The sequence below is a fragment of the Haemaphysalis longicornis genome, unplaced genomic scaffold, assembly GCF_048455015.1.
Source record: "Haemaphysalis longicornis isolate Haplotype H1 unplaced genomic scaffold, Haemaphysalis longicornis Haplotype H1 scaffold_4, whole genome shotgun sequence".
NCBI lineage: Eukaryota > Metazoa > Arthropoda > Arachnida > Ixodida > Ixodidae > Haemaphysalis > Haemaphysalis longicornis.
In genome coordinates, this window is record NW_027526361.1 from 20,638,779 (window position 1) to 20,663,067 (window position 24,289).

General features: G+C 47.4%; 1 protein-coding gene and 1 non-coding gene across 5 annotated transcripts in view; both read right to left on the reverse strand.

The window, feature by feature from the left end:
- Positions 1 to 24,289, reverse strand: part of LOC144178350 (galactosylceramide sulfotransferase-like) — a 181,903-nt gene that overhangs the window by 132,476 nt on the left and 25,138 nt on the right. The gene's annotated exons all lie outside the window — the stretch shown is intronic.
- On the reverse strand, positions 7,224 to 7,390 carry LOC144180783 (U1 spliceosomal RNA). The gene has a single exon (XR_013324563.1). It is a non-coding gene; the product is annotated as a U1 spliceosomal RNA (small nuclear RNA).

Here is a 24,289-nt window from a genome sequence, read left to right on the forward strand (position 1 = left end):
TGTGCGCGTGTATGCAAGGGACGATTCGGCGGCCCTTCGAAAGGAGGAGAAACACGCGCAGGGCACCCCGGGCAGCAGAGCAATTAATTTTGGGCGGTAATTGTTTGCAAATTTCCTGGCCGACAGAACATACGACGCCCCATTGTGTACTCGCATATTGCCTGCCCGAGCGCGCAGAGGCGTGCGTGTGTGTGCGCTAGTGCGCCAGTAAAAAGGCCTCTTGTTTCATCGCCGATTGTTCCCCGTAAGTACCTAGACCAGAGGTCTCAAACACGCGGCGCGCGGGCCGCATGCGGCCCGCGGACCCTTTTATTGCGGCCCGCGGCCCTCTCATGAGTGTCTTGGTTCATTTATTTTAGTTTTTTTAAGCAGATGAGTGAGTGCGCACCCTGCTTGTGTAGCCAAAGACGCAGATGGCCAGAGACTGCTCGAAAACGCGTGGATATCGTCTTTCACGGCTTTGCGTTACCAGAGTGCACCCCTCTTTGCCGGAGGCCCCTCAATGCGGGCGCCGTTAAGTCGGGTGCACAATGGTCGCAAGCAACTGAGACTTATGAATCGAGAACTCTACAGTGCGCACAGGGCTGGGCGACCACAGGCCGCGGAGAAACTCCCCGCGGCGTTTTATGACCCTGCGAACGCGGCTGCAAGCCGCTAATGAGAAGACGGTGCCTTGACCGGAGTTTTCCAGGCTTCCGCGAAAGCGCAAAGGTTTCCGGGCGTTGTGTGGTGTTTGCGGATATTTGCTTTCCTGTTCGTCTTCGTGTCAAACACTTTTACTGTGCTGCAGATGTGGCGAAAAGGGCGCAGCCCCACGTCGGATTCTTGGTTCGGGCTCCGAAATGCGCCCGCGTGCGTTTAGGGGCGGGTCGCAGCTTTATTTATGGCCTGGGAGAGAGCGACATCACGCTGCTGATAAAAAGACTGCACATTGCACGTCGAAACTGTGTACTTCCAGACATCAAACGCCCCATATCGAGACTCAAAACTAAGCGTCTATCCTCCGACTCGCAACCTGTTGACAGCACTGTGAAAGGTAGCGGAGCCCCAAGTGAATCATGACAGAGCGCACTCCTGTCGCCTCCGTAAATGTGACAGGTGCCTTTTTGACCTTTTGTTTTTTGGAAGATCTGCAAACGACGAAGGTTTCTGCTGTGGAAGTCTAACGGGCGACAATGTCGTTGTCCAAGCAGTATGCAAAACGCAAAGTGGAAGACGAGAAGAGGTGCTTTCAGGAGCGATGAGAACTTTCTTATTTCTTCACGGAATCAAGAGACAAGGTGTTGTGCTTAGTCTGCCACCAGACTGTGGCTGTGCTGAAGGAGTACAATGTTTGACGCCACTTCATGTTTTGCCATCACGAGAAGTATGGTGCTCTTACTGGCAACGTTCGCGAGTACACCGTGACTCAACTGAAGGCGGCGTTGGGAAAGCAGCAAAACCTGTCCAAAAAGGCGGCCAAAGCAGGCGACGAAACGGTAAGGGCAAGCTTCGTCATTTCTGAGCTTATCGCCAAATCATCCAAGCCCTTCACTGAAGGTCTGTTCGTGAAGCAGTGCCTGCTCGGAGCCGCTGATGCTACCTGTCCCAGCACGAAAAAGACATTCGAGGAAATAAGCCTCTCTCCAAACACAGTCGCCCAGAGAATTAACGAGATCAGTGGAGACATTGAAACAGGATTAAACAACCGATGCCACGAGTTTGAAGCATTCTCTATTGCAGTTGATGAAAGCACTGACATCACAGACAACGCACAATGTGCTATTTTTTTAAGGGGTGTCGACAAAAACCTGAACGTCACTGAGGAACTCCTGGACTTAATCCCAATGAAAGGCACGACCACAGGGGCGGATATTCTTTCTGTTCTTGAAAGAGCGGTCGAACACGCTGGACTACCGTGGAAAAAGATGGTTTGTTTGGATACAGACGGTGCGCCTTCAATGGTGGGATGCAAGACGGGCTTGTTGGTCGATTGCGGACGAAACTCGCTGTACTCGGAATCACCAATCAATTTGCCGCGGTTCACTGCATTTTGCACCAAGAAGCACTGTGCGGCCAGTCTCTGCAAATGAAGAGTGCCATGGAAATCGTGCTCAGCCCAGTGAACTTCATCCGTAGAAGCGGTTGGCAGCGAATATGGTGAAATTTTGTACCATACAGAGGTGCGATGGCTGAGTCGTGGAAGAGTGCTGAAACGATTTTTTCATCTCCGAGGCGAAATTGACGCCTTCATGAAGAGCAAGAACAGGGCCATTGTTGAGCTGTCAGACGAAACGTGTCTTCTCTCCCTTGCGTTCCTCACTGATATCACTGATCATTTGAACTGCCTCAACGTTAAACTTCAGGGAAAAAAACAAACTGATCACAAAAATGCATGACGACATTCAGGCCTTTGAATTCAAACTGCAGCTTTGGGAGAGACAGATGAGAATTCAGAAGTTTGATCATTTTCTAACTCAGAAGTCGCTGGAGAACGTGGATAAACAATCCTGTGATAACTTCGCTGAACTCCTCCATGATCTTTCAAGAGAATTCGAGGGACGCTTCCAAGACATCATCAGCCTCGCCGATGAATTCCTAATTTTTTTGTTGCCGTTTTCGGTGCCGGTGGATGACGCTGCGCCCGATTAAGCTGCAGGCTAACACCCCGTTCAAGCAGACATTTCAGGACGTGGCTGTACTGGCTGTACCAGACTTCTACAGGTTTCCTGACGACGCAAGTTTCCCGGCGCTACGTAAACAGGCTGCCAGGATCATTGCCATGTTCGGACGCATCTGCTTGTGCGAACACCTGTTTTCCTTGTTGAAGGTGAACAAGTCAGCTCTCTGGTCGAGAATGACTGATGAGCACCTGCGATCGACCATGAGGATCGTTTCCGCGCAAGAAGTTCATGCGGACATTTCTTCTCTAGTCGCAGCCCAGCGTTTCCAGGCATCAAGTCAGCATGTTTAGAACAATAGCAGCTATATTGTTCTTCTCAAGGAATAAAGTTTTGTGACTTTCCTAAATGATACTCGCAATATTTTCTCGCCTATTATTATCAATAACGCTTTATTCTAGTAACATACACAGACGCAACTGCCTTCAAGCCTTTTTTTGTGAGGCACCCAATGCGGTCACCATGTGTTGAAGCATAATTGTGGAACGAATATTTTATATTTCAGAATCAGCGTCCCCATTTTAGTCATCCTGTAGATCGGTATCGATATGTGTCTCAAATTCTGACGCCAGTTCTATTCAGGAATGACCAACCATATGTACAGCATGTGGGAAAGACGGAAAGACCTACTTGTTTCTTTCAAATGGCAGCATTATCTCACATTTTGTTACCCCCCTCCCCCCCCCCCCCCCCCCCCCCCCCCACACACACTTCGTTTCAACCTTCCTGACTATCCCAGCCCTTGCGGGACTAAAATTCGTGACTGCGGCCCGCTAACTCATGTGAGTTTGAGACCCCTGACCTAGATCAAAAAAAAAAAAAAAATTCACGCATCTCCACGAAGTGAATCATGACGAGTGGGCGAAGCACTGGTGATAGTTCTTAGTGTAAATCACCCGTGACATTGCCCACTCGCGCACGCGAATGAGTGACAACGCGTGTGCACTGTATATACAATTCCAATCAAATCCAGTACAATTCAATTTAATCCAACTCCAATCCAATACAATCCAATGCTCCTCGCGCATGCGCAACACTGTGTACACGGACACCAAGCCCCCGGACAAAGCGAGGTCCTAAGGTGCTTCGCCCCTAAAACTCTGCTCCGAACTCAATCCGCTAAACAGTCGGCATATTGCTCTTGAGCTAACAGGGCAAACCGGCCGGAATAGGCAGCTACAGAAAGCAGGAAAGGCGAGAAAAGAGAAAGATGGACGAAAGTGGTTCGGAATTAGCGCTAGAGCAAGGACGACGAAAGGACGGCGCGTCAAGGAAGCCGGTGCGGAGACAGCCTTGAGCATACACGTGAAGGAGGGCGCCGGCAGCGAAAGTGTGCGCCAAGGTGCTCAGGACAGCACTCCCGATCGCGGCGGCATGGTTTCCGCGTACCGTGACCCGTCTTTCGGTCAGTGGCAGCAGCGGCCGCCAGACAGGTTGGGGCTGGCCGCCGAGCTCGGCCGAGCCAGATTATTCGAACGCGGCGTGCCGACGCCACGAAGGCGCCGCCTGCCCGACGACCTTCCCTTTTGGTTTCGTTCTCCCCCGTCTGGAGCGGAAGCCATGCCGGCGCAAACTAGCCGGGAATGTAGCTCGCGGAAGGGCACACCAGAGAGCCGCAACTCGCCTCGACGTGTAGCGCGAAAGGGGGCGGAAAGGAACAGTATTGCCTCGTTATCGGTGCACCTATAACGCGCACGCGAACACGCCGGGAGGCACACGATTGTCTTCTGTGGTTCGCTAAGATAGCAGTCGATAAAGCGTTAAGAGTTATTCTTACGCCCGCTATCATTAAAAAGCTGATGTGAAAGCAATCCAACCAGATCAAGTCAACTGTGTACCATTTCATGACTACACTCACGCGTTCGCTTTTCAGTGTTCGAGTCTTCTAGGTGAACGGAGGTCAGTCTTGCGGGACCAGTACGTTCTCTAACCTGGTGGATGGAAAAAGACCAGTCGTCCCACGTTTATCAAGAACGCGTTCAACAATGTCAACTAAATGTGTGAGGAGCTTCTTTGTTCGCCCTTCTGCAGTGAGGCACTGGTTTTCTTCGGGTGTGATTAAGGGACGCTAACGAGAAGAAGCAAAAAAAATTTTCGTTCTAAAAGTCTTCAGCGTGAGATCAACGGGAGGACTCGTCTGGATCTTATCAGGTAAAGAGAACTGACATGTATGGGTGGAGAAACAAATGCGATTACCTAATCTAGAGCGACTCGCCTATATAACACGCGTTCTAGGAAGCGGTTCACACACCACGAAACAAGGAGAATAGCTTTCCTATACCACGGCAGTGAAGTTAATCACAACCTAAAGAAAGCCCTTTTCGTTATGGTTCGACAAATACTTCGAGTCACACATGAAGCGTGTAAGGTTATAGTATAGACCGCAAGGGATGCAAAAAGTGCGACTATGCTTGTTGATTTGACAATTTCCCCTGGATGAGACTGCTTGAAGTCCACCGTACACAAGTCATCATTTCCACAGCGCTCAAGAGGTTTCACCTGGGTCAGCCCGACATTGGCCGTTAACGTGTAACAAGGGGAACTGAATCTTGGCATGGGTGTCCCGAAACTACAATGCGAGGTGACCAGTAGCGACGCCCTCATTGAAATTCCCTCAACAGCGACTAGGGAACCCAGGGCTTGACTAGAACATGTTGCTGTCCAGCTATGAGACCCTGACGATCAGCTTTGGCTGGCGAAGGGAGCTCGAGAAGACGGGCGGTCTCAGGGGTTCTCGGAACAAGGACTGTACCACAGAGCTGACTGCCCTCGAAAGGCGTTTATTCATCCTCGGCCTCGCAGAGTCAGGGTTAAGCGCAAAGCAGGATACGGGTAAAATTCACCGTAAAACGGGCAAGCACACTTAAGCAGGAACTCGTATTTAGCCAGGACGAATGCGCAAATTTTGCGAAAGATGCGACAGTTATGCTATAAAAGCTTTCTTTTTACGCGTCACGCATATTGCGCATCCTGCTTACACCTAAAACCAAAAGTCTACGGTTTGGTATTGCGTATTTGCGCTCTGCGATGATGAATAGAAAAAATGCAAATAACAACGAATTGCGGGCACGAAAGCGAATCTCAGCAAAGGTAAAATAGCGGGTGAAAAACTAACCAAACCATACAATGCAAAATACGATGCGTGAGTAATAGTAAAGGTAACGACGCCTCCTGCGCGGAGCAGGTTGCAGCGCAAGCTCCCATCGCGCGTCACGACGCGAGCGTCTCCCGCCAGAGAACGCTCGTGTTTTTTTTTTTTTTTTCTCTTCTCGGCCCCCGAGTAAAACCGCTCACCTGAACAGGTTTGAAGCGTTCGCGAGGACCAGACGTGAGTTGGGCAGCGAGGGCAAGGGGCTCTTCTCACGACGCCCACAATTCTTAAGAAAAGAAAGAGAGCGAAGTCACGAAGACAGCTGCTAGCGAGCCGTGAGCGAGGTAGGAATCGATTGTTTTCCCCAAAAGGAATGAATGCGATGGCATGAAGAGAAGAAAAAAAAGGGCGTGGCTTGCACCCGAGTCGTTGTGCATGAAGAATGAACGCGTCGTAGGAAAGGCTTGCCGTATAGCGCTACGACGCAATGTATAAAAAGGCAAACAAAAAACAACGCTCCAACAGATTAATGAGATCGTTGACACGATAACAATGACAAAAAAAAATTTTTTTTTACCCTCGCTTGATGCGAGTGAGCGCTACAAAAAATCAAGAAAGCGCCTGGCGTTCCGATCGGGATAGCACATTAACGAAGCTTAAAATTCCAACTGGCGCTTTACACGCCAACGCTGCACATGGACTACGAGGCACGCCGTAGTGGAAGTTTACGGGTTAATATATACACCGCGAGGTCCCCTAATGTCTACCCAAATCGAGGTACACGGACGTTTCCGTTTGTCGCCTCCATCACAAAAACGACCGCCGCGGTCGGTATGAAAGGCTTGCCGCATAAACTGCAACGCAATTCAAAAAGGAAAACAAAAAACCGAGAGGCAGCAGATTTATTAGGTCGCTGACACTATAGCACGGAAGCTACACATTTATTTTTCATAACACACGCTCCGTACAATTCAGAAGCTTAAAAAAAAACAAAGCAAAAAAAAAAGAAGTTCGGCGTACCGCTCTGGATAGCACATTATGGAGCTCAAAATTCCAATTGCCGTTTTTACGTACAAACTACACCTTGTTACCAGGCGCACCTTACTGGAGCGCTGCGAATAAATTTTGCACCCCGTGAGTGTCTTTAGCGTGACCCAGAATCTTGACACACGGACGTTTCAATTTTTCGCCCCGTCACAAAACCGACCACCACGGCCTCGTGCACAGAAGTGGAACACAGTGCGATGTAATACAACCAAGGTTAATCTGCACAGCCAAGGGACTGCCTGAAAATTCGACGCAGTGAGAGTTTCAAAATAAAAAGACGGGCCATCTCCACTAACGTGAAATCTGGGGAGGTGCACAGCATGCAGTGAATAAGTGTATGCAAAGATTGACTCTCTCTTGCCCCACGACTCGCTTGTTGGGCGCCGGAGAAGCCTGGTGGGAGGAGCAATCACGCCGCTTGCTGAGGCGGTGTCGCCCTCTCTTGCATTGTACCGGATTTAAGCAATTTGCATGCCCGCCTGCCCCAGTCTGGGGTAGTGGCAGGGGTCAACGCGAGCGCAGTGCAATGCCCGCGCCTCGCCCTGGGGGCTCGTCCTTGGTGATGAACGAGGCCCCGGCACCAGGTAAGTATGCCTTTTTGGAAATCGCCATGAAGCAAGATCTTCTGGCCACTTCACGGAGTCAAGAAGAGTGTGAGAAGAGAATTTATTATAAAGAGAATTTATTATAAAGCCACATATCAGCACGCAGCGACTAGTGGTAACAGCGCTGCCCGAAAAACAGAAAAAACAAAATCCAATCAGTTTCCAAATACTCCGGGCAGTCAACACTTTGCACGACAAATGTCTATGGTGGTAAAACAAGCTACTCCGAAATCAATCCATAAAAAGTTCACATGCGTTCACAGAAAGAGTTCATAAACTCGTTGAAAGCCAATACGGCACAATAGTGATGTTGTTCCTGGTCACTATGAAACGCGTGTACCAGCGTAACAGGAAGGCTTCTTCGCCTAGAACTGCCAACTAATTTTCCAAGTGACTCATAAGGACTGACCGCACACGCCACAACAATGGAAACATCGCCCGTTGCGGTCGGGCGCGAAGACACGCGGCACCACGATTTCGCCACAATACAAAAGCCCCAGCACACATCAGGAAGTTCACCAACGTGTCATTTGAACGTGTGCTCATTCTAAGTGTAACACCAAACAACCTGCTTAGCAAAGTCCAAAACGTTACCGCTACACGACACTGAAACAAGAAGCCCACCATTAATAAAACTCAATGATTGCTAACTAAATAAAGTTGGTCCTCCTCCTCCTTCGACCGACCACCCGACCCGATCAGGCCTAGCGTAAACAGCCGGTGGGAACTTGAGTGCAACACAAATTATAACCCGTCTACAAACAGCTTCTGCTTGTGCTTGACGATTGCTGAAGCAGACAGGGAGCGTTCTACAAATCTTCAAATAATGTTCGATTATTCTGAAGCGGTTTTATCCATGATACACTTTTCTTTTAGTACGCGTTACATTCTAGTGCGAGACGTTGAAAAACGAGTGTCCCGGAGTTTTAGTAGTGACTACAGGAGACGACGACAGGAGAAGCCGACAGCCCGAGCCCCTAAGCTGCTTCGCCCCTATCAGTAAATAACTGTGACAAAAGCTCCCACGCACTGGGAACTCAGCTGAACTAACTCGGAAGTGATAGTGCCATGCTGGAGTGCCTGGTACGTTAGACGCCATCAGTTATATGTATCCTTAAACAAAACAAAAAAAGAAATACTGCAGAAAACCAAAGGTCCTTGAGAGAAGTAACTCGGAGACCACTGATTTTGTCGGAACACTAGCCAAGCTCCTTGAACCCTGCAACAAGACGATAAGTGGACATTTCTAATTCCAAATCTTGAAGTGTCCCCGTGCACTGACAGCAGAAGCGTTGTTCACCGCTTCCTGTTGACACCTATAAAAAGACACGCAAATGGGTAAAAAAAATCCCCAAGAAAAGATCACGGGCGCCTATATTGAAATAAAAATCAATTTCAATGTAACGACGGGCACCAATGAGTAGGAGATAGCGTACAAACTACCCGGGCACACAAGCCAGCACAAGAAGCGATATTGGCCCGCGTTCCTGGCCGAGGAAGATGCGAACGCGCGGGCCCGGGAATGCTTGCAGTGTTCAGTGACACTTGAGGTTGCACTCATTCCTACGTGCGCATGGCATGCACGCGGCAGGCACGTGGCATGCCTACGTGCAAACACCGCGACAATGCCGCTCGCTGTTCGACTCGGGTTCAGTGGCTTGCTCTTGACACCAAGGCCGGGCATCGTGAAAGCCTACGTGACACATGCTTGTGGAAACACGGCTTTTCCTGCGCTGTCAATGAACTCAAACGCACGGATTCCAGCGAGGTGTTGTTCGCCCTCTGCGGGCTCCCACGGAGCAAGAATAAAATATATTCTTGCTCCGTGGGGCTCCGAAAGGGCGCTCTCGTATCCGTCACAGTTGATCGTCGTAGTCGCGCGCTAAGCTTTGCCCAAGTCCTATTTTTCTTTTTTTGCTCTGGCTGTAATTTCAAACGACACTTTCGCAGCTGCAGGAAATCAACCCGGAGATTCTATTGAGCAATAAAACATCACTGAACAACTGAAGCGGTGTTCAGCAGAGACTAATGGAAACAATCACCGCACATTCGCGTGCCTTCAGTCAGTTCATTGCCCCCCCCCCCCTCCCCCTGCTCCGTGTGTAATGGAGAACCTATAGGAGTGCCACATGATACCGCGGAGCACATTTTTTCCCCAAGGGGCCAGCGGATTTTAAGAAGAGAGGCGCCTCATCTCCTGCTGGGATTTTTGCAGTCCGCAGGGCTATGTATTTGTTACTATTTGGGGTCGCTCAGGCGGAGCAACTGCCGGTACACCTGAGCAAACAACCCGTACTCTACTGCCAAGGCAGGACGAACGTCGGGCTTATAAGGCGGTTGTGCTAGGTTTTCGACAAACGCCAGCCGCGTTCACCGCTGCTGAATAAAACCTTTCTTCGGTGAGCTGTCCGTGCTTTCCGTAGCGAGAAAACAAAAGAAAGAGGTTCTTGTAGTGCCTGTTACGGCGCTTGACAAGTTAACCAATCCCCCCATTTGGGTACGTATTAAAACCAAAGGACCAACAACGACAACGAAAACTTGAGCGAGCAAAGAGGAAGAGGTGGAGGAAAAACGTTTGTTTATGTATATTTTTTAGTGGTTGGGCGGCCCTCTACCGGGAGCTCGTGCCACGTGCTACAGTTCCCGACGGGGTCAGCAGGGGTGGTGCCCTTGGTCCAGAGCTCCAACGGCCTCTGCTGCTTTGCGTGCCCGCTGAAGCAGACCCATCTGGTGTTCACAGCAGTCGCTGGCCAGCAGTGCCTCCCATTTCTCCGCATTAGGGTTTCCGATTTTAGAGAGCCGTTGTGCTTTGGCATTCCCATGTGGTGTGGTAAACGGTGGGTTTTTCGTGATTGCACGATGGGCATGCGGTCCGCATATCGAGTGGAATAAATTTTGCTCAGCACGTTTATGTTTGGGAAGGTGCCTGTCTGCAGCTGTCTCCAGTCCGTGGCTTCTGTCCTCGTCAGGAAGAGAGAGAAAGAGAATAAACTTTAATTAAATCAAGGAAATGCTTCAGAGAGGCGTCCTCAATCCAGGATTACTTGAGCTCGGGCCGCATCTACAGCCCTTTCGATTAGGCGCAGCTGATCTTCGAGGCCGGAGCTGGCAAGGCTCTCTCCCAAAGCTGCGTGGAAAGGTGGATGTTAGGGGGGCATTGGGTAGACTTGTCGCAGCCACCCACTATGTGTCTGAGAGGGTTCCCAGACAGTTTATCGAACGCCGTTTTATCGAAGAAATGACCGTTTTATCGAACCACTTCCGTCCGTTTTACCGTCCGTTTTATCGAAAGGAAAACATTTTCGATAAAACGGCTTCGATAAAACGTCCGTCGATAGAACGGCGTTCGATAAAACGGCTTCGACGAAACGGGGTTCGATAAACTGTCCGGACCCCGTCTGGGAGTCCCAGGCTCTCCACAGAAGCGGCAAAGAGGAGAAAAGTGTGTCCAGTCAAAGAGGTGAAGTCTGGTGGGATGCAGGAATTCGTGTGGTGGAGGGTAACTTTTCCTGATACCCCTGTAGTACGCCAATGTGGCCGGTACTTCGAGGTCGGCATGATAGGGTGAGCGAAGGCCACACGCCTACAGCCTCTCGGATTCCGTGCACGGACTCGGAGTTCGAGCTGTCGCTGCGCGTCAGTCGTACTGATCGCGCACGTTTCCCGTGTCCGCTGAAGCGCCTAGACGAGCGGCGTCGGCGGATGCCGCGAGCTATCGCTCGCCTCGGTATGCAGCGGCGACTGCGTTTCAAGTAACGCGGATTCGCACGTTCCCATGTTCGCCATCCATCCCGTTCGGTTCTGCCGGTCCAGAAACTTACTGACTGAGCCCGCCTGTGTGCTCAGGCATATGCAAGAAGATGCGACAGTCAGTTGTCACTTGTATTCCTGCTATACGTTGGAAAATGTACCCAAATTGCTTTCATTGCCTACTCACGGACGCGTTCCTACCCCGCTTCTCTACATTTTGAGTATTTTTCTTGCGACCAATAACATCTATTTACGCTATTATAACGATTAAATGTGCGAACGTCACCAGCTACGCTTTCTCGTGCAGACACGGGCTTTACACGGTTGGTGCTTTTCTACAATTTTGTTTCGCGTCCGGGATTGCTTTTCTTGGATTAAAAAAAAAATGTCTTCGTCGTGTAAGGGCGGCGTATTAGATAGATAATTTTTTACTTTTTTAATTCATTTACAGTGCCTGTTAAGTTTTCTTTATTAAGGTATCTTTTATTTTCGTTTGTTTTTCTTTTTAGTTTCATTCGACCAATTATCTCCATCTACGCTATATTGCAACGATTAAATATGTTAACCTCGCCAATCAAGCATTTTCGTGCAGATGCAGGGCGTCATACCGTCGGTGCTGTGTTGTACTCGGCGAAGAACGCTTACGTGTTATAATCAAAACATCCGTAAACTAGAAACAATTCATAGAAAAACTTCAAGGATTATTTATTCTAAATACTCACGCACCGATTCTCCCACACAGATAATGCTGACTAACCATATTTCACGCCTTGGAACCAGGGGCGGTATTTTCGTAACTGTCCCTTTTGAAAACGTCCCTTTTGTGTCCCTTTCATCGTGACGTACTTCCGGTTAAGCAGTGGACGTTGGCGGCATGGAGCAAGATTAACAGTAGGTTTCCCGCGCTTGCGTTACGTCACTTCCGGTTCTTTGCTTTTAGCCAATCAGGGCTCGCTAAAAGGGACACTTTTGAAAGGGACGCAGAAGGGACAAAACTCGGGAATAGGCCTCCAGGAGAAAATGCTTCCGCCTTGATTTTCTTTATGCGCTCAGCAAAGGAGCACGCCGATTAACCCATCTCCGTTCGAAGACCTACTAGGCCCCACACTCCGAACACTTTCACCCAATATTTTGCTGCTACTGACACATTCAAAATACTCTTTCTTTCCGCGTACGGCACTAGAGCAGAATGAATTGCCCTCTGTAAAAGTGTCTTGTTTGTATTGTTCGTATCTTTTTTGCATCTCATCTTTTTGTGCCCCCCTTGCTTGGACCTAATGATGGTCTGCTGTATTAAACAAATAAATAGATAAACAAATAAATAAATAAATAAATAAATAATAGTTCTATTTTCACCGAAAAGCAACGAAACGAGTCGGACCTTTCTCATTCGCGTCCGACGATCCTTTCGTATCTGGTACGAGCTTTTCACACCGAAAAGTGTGCTTGCCAGACCAAAACTGTCCCCCGTTTCTCTTACTTCTCTTGAAGGTACGAAAGAGCACTCGAACCTTTGTCATTCCATTCGGACAGCGAAAACGACCAATTTAAGATACCATTACGTAAAAATAACGAGCACTTTGAATTAAACTGAATTGAATTTCATTTCCAAAGCATGAACATGGAAAGTGAATGGGTACAGAAACACTGGGAGGTCCTTTATTTGGTATTCGGGCTTTGGTATGACACCGACTGTAGTAGCTAAAAACAACAAAAATGCGGCCAAACAGAACGTGACCTGTCCCCTCTTTTTATTTTGTACTGAGCAGTATTTGCCACCAAAACACTAATGTGTGTGTAAGCTGCACTACTTAGGGTGTTTTTTTTTGTTCAACACGGGGATTGTTGATGATTCTTTTGTTGTGCAGGTAATCAAGTTCAGCATTAAGGACAATACAAGAAAATCGGGATATGCATGTGCGCTTAACCAAGCTTCTACGCCGCATTTTAACATGCCCACACGCACAAACAAAAGAGAAAAATTCAAGCTGATGGCTGCCTCGCCCCGGCAAAGAGGGAGCACAAGCATGTGACCCTAAAACCGGCCTCGTAGCCTATGACGGAACTTCGCTTCGATTCAGAATCATGAGCTTTCACAGCACAGTTCCCAGCAAACCGCACGCAATGCGAAAGATCCACAATCAGCCGTGGCGTTTCGGCAGCTAAATTCGGGTACACAGCAATTCAGTTCCGCGGTAAAGCCCATGTCCGAGATCAGTCGGGCTGAGGCCAAAAGCGTCCGCTCGGATGCAGCCTGTCGCTTTGGCCAAGGTCTCTATTATTCATTACACGACTGGCGTGGCGAACTAATGCATACGGAACGAATATATACGCATGTATAGGCGCAAAGAGGTTACTAATGCATGTTGCGTGCATGCTAACGACGTCCTAGCCTCTTTTGCTTTTTTTTTTTTTATACATTGGTGGCAGCCGCCACGATTCGTACAGTCATTGCAGCAACGTCCTACCAAGCAAGCTTTGAGAACCGTAGTACCAAGAACCATTACAAGAAGTTATACAAGGGTTACATAGATATATGGCTTGCAGTTGCAGAAAACCAAAACACACGCCCACCCGAAAGGGTTCACGACGAAAGAAATGCAGCGGAGAGAGGGGGGTGAACCGGCGCCATGGTAAAGGGCGGCGAGCTGGTGCAATAATGATGCGTTGCGCATTGTTTTCTGCAGGACGACTTTCGCACGACCAATGCCTACATTTAAAATGAAGCTGCGAACCTCTGTTTGTTTCACTAGTAGTGTATGCGTGGTGTTGATGTGCACTACAATAGGCGATAAAGGAATTGCCATCGATTCTGCAGGGCAAGCAGGCAAGTAAACGACCGAGGTCAAGCCCATGCTTACTAAAGAAGCGGCCAGCTGGGCCGATCGAAAGTGCAGGTTCGATACATTTTATGTGCAGTAGGGGTGTGCCGATGGTCCCCGTCAGCCTTTTCTCCGCCTGTACTGTTCTTACACGGGCTGCCATCGTCACAGGGGCATACAACCACCGCGGTACAAAACACGCAGTGGATGAGGACGGTGGGTGATCTCCACTGCGCCTAGCCTCTCGCCTCTGGTCACCCCATGACCCGCCGTGGTGGGTCAGTGGCTAAGGCGATGCGCTGTTGAGCACGAGGACGCGGGTTCGTATCCCGACGGCGGCGGCCGCTTTTCTGATGGAGGCGAAAAGCAAAAACGCCCGTGTGTACGAGATTTCGGCGCACGTTAAAGATCCCCAGGTCGTCAAAATTATTCCGGAGCCCTCCACTACGGCGCGCCTCATCGCCTGCGTTGCGTCGGCGCGTTAAACCCTACAATCAATCAATCAATCAATCAATCAATCAATCAATCAATCAATCAATCAATCAATCAATCAATCAAATCAATCAATTAATTGTGACTCCATGCAGGAAAGTATACCCAGGATAGACCCCTTGTGTGCCCAATGCATCGCATGGAGTAAGTGTCGGGGGAAGCCAGGTTATCTTTAGCCGTCCCCCCACCCCCGAGGATGTCCACGGAGCACCAGTGTTGCTTCATTGCTACGGCTGGCTTCCCATATATTTCGCGGTGTCCACCGGTTTCTTTGGCGTTCGTGCGTTCTATCAGCTGCTATTTGAACGGGAAGAGCGATGGAAAAGGCGAGGCGCATCAAAGGATTATGAAGAGCTGCTCCATAGACGCCCCAAGAAAGGGGGAGCGCCCTTGCAGCACGTAACGTCGGGGCCTTTCCTGAGTATTCTCTCCTCCATGGGTCACTCTCGCCTCGAGTAAAAACAACGGCACCAACGTCACTGCCAGGTATGTGGCGCTTGTGCGGCGGCATTAAAGGTTCACACCGCGCAGTTATCAAAACATGGGGATTTGCTGGGCAGCAACAGCTGCAAAAGCACTTCTCGTAGACAGGTGCATAATGAAACCATTGTCAACAGTTGAGCCCGCTTCATTAGGAAACAAATAAATAAACCATGTCCCTACATATCATTCCCAGGTTGATAACGCCTATTTTTTCTAGCTTTCAATTCGCAAACGTATGTTTACTGCAGTAGTACGCACTCGCACGCATCCATTTTGTTTCCACAGTGCGTGGTAAATGGATAAACGTATGAACTTAAACTACCTTCGCGGCCTTCAATTACCCCGACTCGGTCAACCCATTTCTTTTTCACCAGCGACGAGCAAACAATTAACTTTCTCGCCTTTCTCTTTCTTTTTCTGGATTGGGGGGGGGGGGGGGGGGGTGATGTGGTGGAAACAGTCCCCGTACTAACCGACAGCCGAACCCCCGGATCGCTGAAAGGATCCGTTTGAGATTTATTTTGGGAGCTTGCCCAAAGCGGGCAGCGACAACGCTGGTTTGCGTGACAGCGAGAATCGGCGCTCTCCTTTGTTGCAGAGCAGCGGCGTATAGAGGGGAAAGCTACGAGAAAGGATCAGTGGGCCGCGTCCTGTTGACCGGTGTATGCGACATACGGGCTGTTTGAGTCGCGATGACCCGTTCCTTTGTAACGTAATCACAGACGGCAACGACAAAGCGGCACTCGGCATTTTGCTACTCGCTGCAACAGTGCCTCACCAGACGCCTGGCGAAAAGGCCGCGGGCAGCAGTCCTTTTTGGGGAGGGCACCGTATTTACGTCGACGAAGTATTCTTAGCCATTACCGAAATACCTCTGCCCACAAGTACGGCCATTACATGTGTATATAGCCCTTTCTCATAACTAGATTGCCTAAACGATCATTTTCTAAGAACAGACTCTTTCCAGTTGCCGACCTCTGCCCAGATGATACAGGTACGTATACAGCAGCTATAGTGAGGGCCTTTTCTTCAACAATGTCATCCCAGCGGGGGTAAAAATCAAGAAAAAAAAACGATGCAAAATATCAAGCATACTGCAACGATTATTTGGAGTCGCATATTGCATATCCGACACAATAAACCATAACATTTTTGTTTTCAAACTAGAAGTAGTTCTTGGAGATCGGAGTCCCTCTCGATCTTTTTTTTTTTTTTCGTCGTTATTTAACAAATAGATATCACAGGTCATAGAAATTAATGGTTCTCTTTCGCAGGCTGCCTTAATTACTAAAGGATTTCCACAAGGTTCCATAGTAGGGCTGTCATTTTTCGCATTTATTAATGACTCCAGAGTTGTCTCTTAAGTTCACTAACGCGTTATTTATATGCTTATGACAGACTTAAATTTTCTTATGATATTTCTATAGTTGAATAAATCACGCTGTGAAATTCAAAATGTCATAATTGGACATTACGGTACTCCTTTATTCAACTTCACACTAACCCACACACAACCCGCTTCATGGTCCTCCGTAGTCCAATGATGCATTCTAGATTGCAAAGATCTCACAAAATATACGTTCACACTTAACCTAAAGTCCTGTTTTTAGCACGGTGTCTAAGGAAATTGGCTTTGTACTAGGAGTATTAATTGAAATTCGCCAGTACTTTCTATGCCGCATTATGGCTTCCCATTACTCGTCCTTCATACACAGCCACCTGCAATGTTGCCTTTCATCGCGGAGCATACATTTCACCCACACAATTTATCTATAACCTCTGCCGAAATAAGCCTAAAGGCTAACAACCTACGGCAGCAACGTTTCACAAGTAAATCCAGTCTCCACAACTCTGAATACGGTGCCACTACCCTACCTTTCTTCAACGCTTCCAACCTTTGTAACCACAACCCCATAATACTTCCTAAAAATAAGCATACAATATTTTATGGCCCAATGTTAAATTCATTAAGGTAATCTCACTGCATATTTCACGCGAATACAATCGGGAATCATCTTTCTATTGATTTAAAAACTTCCAGCTCTCTCCATTAAATTGCGAAACGTGTCAAACAGCGTAACAGCGTAACATTACCAAAACATGTCAAACAGCGTGACGTTACCACTGCGCTGCCACTGGCAACAGTGGCAGCGCAGTGGCGTGTACCTCACCGTGTTCTTTTACATTGCAGCACATTTACACATCAGCGCCATGAGCGCCAGGAAAATCGTTGCTTGACTCTGCTTCGCTGCCGGAACGTGCTGTCCCAAAGGCCGGGAAATCAGCGCCTGGAAACGTCTACGCTGCTATCGCGGCGCATCTGAAGCTATAGACCTACGGCTCCTGCGCATCCTAAGGGGCGCCACCGATGACTGCCACCCCTTCATAAGGACCTGCCTGGCGTGCGACGACCGTCTTGGCAGCAGTGGCATTGGGCGTGCACCTCACCGTGTTCTTTTACATTGCAGGTTAGTTTGAATACTTCACTTTACGCGTGTACTTCTATCTGCTGCTGTTGCTGCTGCCTTGCTCTGTTTGATTGTGCGTCAAGTTGTTAATCATGGCACCTACTATGCAACAGCTGATTAACGAGCTTAGGGACCAATTGCGCATTGAAATAAAAAATGTGAGAGAGACAGTAGAACGGGACTTACGTGCTGAGATGAGGGAATTACGAACGGAGTTTCGCGACGAAGCGCATAGCATTGAGCACTTTAACGAGGTGGTAGGGGAACTGAAAAACAAAAGCAAAACCGCTCTAGCTGATACGTAAGCCTCAAAGAGCAAAACAATGAACTTCGTTCCGAGCTCGGCGTCATGCAGAAGCGGCTGGCTGAAGCCGAGTCCCGCCTGCTGCTCTCGGAGCAGTACTCCCGCAGCAAAAACATCGAAATTAAAGGAATCGAGGAGAATGAAAATGAGAATGTGACAGACATTGTTTGCAAACTGGGAGCACTCGCTGACGTGCCCGTGACGCTAGAAGACATTGAATCCTGTCATCGGGTTCCCTCCAAGGTGAAACCGAATCCTATTGTGATACAGCTTGCAAGACGTCCAAAGAGGGATGACCTCATCGAGAAGGCACGAAAAATGCGATTGAGCAATAAAGACTTTGGGAAATCTTCAAGCTTGCCAGTATACGTAAATGTTCACCTTTGTCCCATCCTCAAACAACTTCTCGGAATGACTGTAGCTAAGAAGAAGGCAACTGGCTGGAAATACGTCTGGACCCGCGATGGAAAAATATATGCAAACAAATCGGACGACTCTGCTACACTATTCATACGTCATGAGCATGACCTTGAAAAAATACTTCAGTAACCAGCGAACGCTTGTGATGACTTTGGTACTACATCGCAACCTTACGTCGCAGCACAAGAAAATACGTGGTTGGTTTCGTTTAACACAGTACTGTGGTTTTGCGTTTCTTTGCGGTATTTTTCGAATAGAACCTGCCCCTTTGTCCGTGGGAAATGATAATCTGCCTCGTGATTCAAAATTGTCCCATATCGCCAATAGTGACCGGCATGGTAAAAGCCTTTTTGTTTTTATATTAAAGAGTTCTAGAACTGTCGCGGCAGAAGGTGCACGCCTGATAACATTTATAACTACGAAAATGTGCCTACCGCCACTAAAAATAACTGGTCACATGCCCATTTACGCGCATAGTATGATCATGATTGATTGATTGTAGGGTTTAACGCGCCGATGCAACGCAGGCGATGAGGCACGCCGTAGTGGAGGGCTCCGGATTAATTTTGACCACCTGGGGATCTTTATCGTGCGCCGAAATCTCGTACACACGGGCGTTTTTGCTTTTCGCCTCCACCAGAAAAGTGGCCGCCGCGGCCGGGAATCGAACCCGCGACCTTGTGCTCAGCAGCGCAACGCCTTAGCCACTAAGCCACCGCGGCGGGTATAGTATGATCATGCCTCGTCACGTTTTTTTTATTTATTTCTTGTTCCTCATGTTCCCCTGTCATAAAGAACCAAAAGATATACTAGATGTGAAGCGTTATATCACGAATCAGTCTATGCCGCGTCTGAGCGGCGTCCATGTTAACTTGCAGTCTGGTAGAAACAAATGCAATATTATTGAAAGCTTTTTTTTCAGGAGGTAGATATGATCTTTGATGTCGCAATGTTTACTGAAACATGGTTTGAATCTACTAGTGACGTTTTCACCATTCCTCAGTACAAATCTTACTACATGAACCGGGTTGGTAAACGAGGAGGTGGTGTGTGTAGATATCCAATGAAATTCAGTGTGAACTGTTGCCTGACTATTCCTCTGTTACACCTGCTTATGAAATAGTTACTGCAAAATCTGGTTCGCATATTATCTCTACCTGTTACCGTCCGCCAGGTGGCGATGATTTTAAATTCATTTGCTTTTTAGACTCCTTTCTTAAGTTTGTTAACTCTCACAATTACCAGGTAATTTTAGGTGGTGATCTCAACATTAACCTCCTAAGCGAGCATAACCCACGGAATGAGCTTGCAAACATTCTAAACCTTCATTTATGCCATAACGCAATAGCCTCGCCCACTAGAATTACTGAAAATTCCGAGACACTTCTCGGTCTTTTTATTACAAATATCGATGTCCGTAGTGTGATAGGCGTTGTAATTGCATACGCGATTAGTGATCACTTACCAATTTTTATATCAATTCAACTGTTAAGGCAACTCAAAATTTGCACCATTCAACATACCGACGTATCAACCTTATCTCTGTTTCGACAACGTGTAGCAGATATAACTTGGAACGATGTTTCCCGTGAAGAAAACCATGAAGTAGCTTATGACATCTTTATGACGAAATTTACCGACGCTTACTGTGCTTCTTTCCCACGCAAAACGTACACACCATCTAATAAGGCAAGAAAGCCCTTGGTGACTCATGAAATTCTTAAGCTTATCGGGAAAAGGGACAAACTCTACAACATATTTATCAAAAGTAGGTGCCCTGACGCGTTAAAGATATTCAAAGAATATAGAAATTATGTTACAAGTGAACTTCGTACTGCTAAAAACCGATACTACACCAACCTTTTCAGCTCATCAACAGGGCGTTCAAATGACATTTGGAGAGTCCTGAATACTTTACTAGGCCGCGCACCAAAACCTATCAACAAAATTACCAAGGATGGCAGTGAATTATCTGGAGTAGATTTGGCTAATCCTTTCAATGATCACTTTCTCTCAGTAGCCCTTACATCCACTAAGAATGACAGCCATTTACCTTTCATGAAACCCTACAATCAACACACAATGTTTTTGGAGACAACCATTGAAAAAGAAATTATAACAGTTTTTATTGAATTAAGCAATAGCCAATCGGGAGATGCTTTCGGTTTAAAAATAAAGCCAGTCTAACATGTAATCGATAAGATTTCAAACTGTTTAGCACACATATATAAGGCCTGCTTCTTAACCGGCATATTTCCGCAAAACATGCAACGTGCTAGAGTTACTGTAACATTCAAAAAAGGCAACCGTAACGAATTCTCAAATTATCGCCCTATATCTATTTTACCTGTCCTTCCAAAAGACTTAGAAAAAATACTTCCTAAACGTTTAATATCTTTTTCAGATCGCTACTTCATCTTAACTCCAGCACAATATGGTTTTAGGAAAAATATATCGACTGAATCAGCACTTCTCGCGCAAAAAGAGTACATACTCGAAAATTTTGAGAACAAAAACATGGTCCTGGGTATTTTTCTCGATTTTAGCAAAGCTTTTGATCTGATAAACCACTGAATTCTTATTCTTAAACTCGAACACTATGGCTTCCGTGGTAATGTCATCTCCCTAATGTCTTCCTATTTACAGCACCGTTCCCAGTTCGTAGATATTAACCGCAATCACTCCCTAACAAAACAGGTAATTTCGGGTGTTCCACAGGGGAGCATCCTTGGCCCTTTTCGTTTCATTTTGTATATGAATGAAATAGTAAACATTGATGAGTCTGTTAAATATATCATATATGCCGACGACACGAGTTTGTTCTTCACTGGTAAATCCGGAGTTAGCCTAAGCGAGCATGCTAACCAAACCCTGTCCCTTATTAATAATTGGGCTTTTAGGGATGATCTCAGGATCAACACCGACAAAACAAAGGCAATTCTATTTCGCCCTCGACATAAAAATTTCCCATTTGAAATTGAAATAGTAGCGCATTTCAAAACTTTAGCTGTATACTTTTCAGAGCATATGCCCTGGGATAAGCATATTAGTTACCTAAACGGGAAATTATCGGTTGTGACAGGCTGTATGCAGAAACAGTGCTTTTATTTTCCCATATCTGTTAATATCATTTTGTACAATGGTCTCTTTTCATCTCTATTGAATTATAGCGTATTAGTGTGGGGCACAACCACTCTTCAAAACATAGAAAAACTACTCCTTATGCAGAAACGAGTAATCCAACTTGTAAATAAAGTACCCCCGCTGTCCCATACAAGTAGTTCTTTCATGACCTTAAAATTATCAATGTAAAATCCCTATACCAATTTAAGTTATCTCGGAACTTTAAATCAGAAACAGCCAGAAACGTTTGGCACAATGGCCGAACTTGCGAAACTACGAAAAAACGTCATTTCTTATCCAACCCGCAGTCCTGAGCAATGGCAAGTTGACACGTGCCGCACAAATTATGGAAAGCAAATGCTGAAATTTTGCCTCCGTTCAATGCTCAATCGACTTCATTGCGAACATGGAACTGATATTTTTACACTCTCTTTAAAAGATCTGCGTAACGCGTTTTTGTAGTGGTCTCATAGACCTCCTGTATATATTTTTTTTTTTCATTGTATTCTGTTTCTCCTTTGGTATCAATGACATTTATATGTTGCTGTAATGCCGGATTAACTATTATTCTTAGCGTCACACATTATGAAATGCTTTCCTGACCTCCTGGTGCACACAAAAATCCTTTCCCTGATCTAGTCACTATACTACGGTCTCTGTTCTTTGTTATCGTTTTTTAGATGCGACTGCATCTCATTCACTCGCCTTGTCCCTGCATCCGGCGTCGGCGTTGTTGTCGGCGTCCGCCCCTCCTCATTCTCCTCGCCGCGTGAGCTGCGCTCTCCGCCGCTCACCCCCTCTCCTCTCCGATAGCGAACACTCTCTCACGAGGGGCATTAAATTGGATTGGATTGGCTTGGCTTGGCTTGGATTTGGATTGGATTACAGTGGATTGTGTTGGATTGTGTTGCGTCACAGCCGCGGCAGGCGCACTGGCGCCGGCGCGTCCCCTCACCGTTATGCGCGCTATAAAACGCAGTGCCTGCGCCGCTCCGCTCCATCGTTCCAGCGCCGTTCCTCCGCTGTCCAACGCTGCAACGTGAACCCCCTATGCGTCGCATCTACACAGGGGTTCGCACGAGGGGAGGTGGGAGTTTTTAAATGCAGAGCATTTCTTTAACTCACGATGTTATGCGTCCGTAACTCGGCGTCCGCACCACGGCAGCTGCGCCCTCTCCCCCACTCCTCTTTGCCCTCAATACGCTTGCAACAACAGGTGCAGCGCGTGCTCCGGCGCTGCAAGCACCGTAGAAACAGCAGGTGCGGGCGCGTCGTGGCGTGACGGTGGCGTGATAGCGCGCGCTCTCTCCGCCTCCCCTCCCTCTACTGCGTTTGTTGGGAATATAAACCCGGGTGTCGGCGCGTCAGCCGACTAACACTTGACGTTACCTAATACTCGTCTCGTTCTCTCTCTCCCCAATCATACCAACAACAACAACAACCCTACCACCACCATTACAACACCCATCGCCACCGCCACGCGCGTAACGCCGCTAATGCTCTGCATTTACTCGTGCCCCTCCCGCGGGGGCATGTCGAGTCTTTTTTTTCTTTTACAAAAGTGTCGCTTTGATTCTGTACGCGAAAAACATGTAATTGCTTTGTTGCCAATATATGTACACGGCCTCCTGTTACTCTCCACTGTGTGCCATGTAGGGGCACGGACATTTGTCAAGCCTTTGTATGGCTTTTTGTCGGTGCCTCCAAACATCCTTGATGTTGATATAAACTGAATCGAATTGAATTGAACTTAAACCAGCGCATCATGAGCAGTTCATAATTTCTTATGTTGTACAGATTTCTCTTTTTTTTTTTTTTTTACGAATCATCCCCGCTGGCTTTCGCTAATTCTTCTCTGTGCATATTTTTGCTCACTATATGTCATATGTTTTGGTTTTCTCCAAATGTATTTTAATTATGCAGTGTAAGCCTATTCATTGAAATTCGTATGATGTGTTATGCTTCTGCTGCTGCCACTAATATATTCTTTTTTGCCTGCTTCAGTTGTCGATAGGAGGTCCCCTAACAGTTTTCAAACCTCAGGACCTCATTTTTTATTATATGATGAATTCGATTGCATGCTTTGACCTGGAGTTGCGGCTGCTATCGGTCGTATGAAAAAAAAAAAAAAAACGTACAAAGCTTTGTAGTTGCCTTGCGAGTGCTTTCTTTCTATCCAAGAAAGGAAATGCATTTTAGAGCGGCATGTAACTCGGTTTCTACCTAATAACAGCAAAAGATAAACTTGCAGTCTATCTTTTGCTGTTATTAGGTAGAACCCGAGACTTTCCCAACGAACTTGTTTGCAAAGAACTTGTTCGCAACAGATAGACTTGGTTGAAATGGACTTGTTTACTCGCACGGCCCCATTTTATCCTCCTCCTCCTCCTCCTCCTCCTCCAACAACAACAAACAACAACAGCGATGATGACGACGATGACGACGACGACAACAACAACAACAACAACTTAATGTGAATACACCACCACATCTCATCTTCGCAGGGAATGCTGCCTAACGCCGGCGCTGCGTGAATAAAGTTCTCGAAAACTACAGGAGGGAGAACAGGGTAAAGGGAGGAGGATATGTTACGTGATGCAGGCTATAACCGAGGAAAACGCCCCGCGGACGCAACCCCAGAGAACCATCGCAAACGTATAATGGCGAGGGAACACAGTCCCTGGCTTTGTTATAGATGTTTCAGACAATCAATAATCTCCCCTCCATGCGCACTGCCTTCCCGAAACTTCGAAGCCGAAACAAACGCTGCAAAAGATTTCATCGACCTTCCCACGTAGCTGCATGGATTGAAACGGCGATCAATCAAACGGGGAACGGCACGGTTCGAAACAAACACCGGGTCACGCAGGGACTGAATTCGAGTGCGGAAACAAAAGGTAAGCAACGACACCGTGAAAAGATTCGAAACAACGACGTGCTCGAAAAGTACAACTACAGCCATGCTCAAACGAAACCAAAAGAATTAAAAGGCTAAAGTCGGTTGGCAGCGGCGTCAAGTGTATC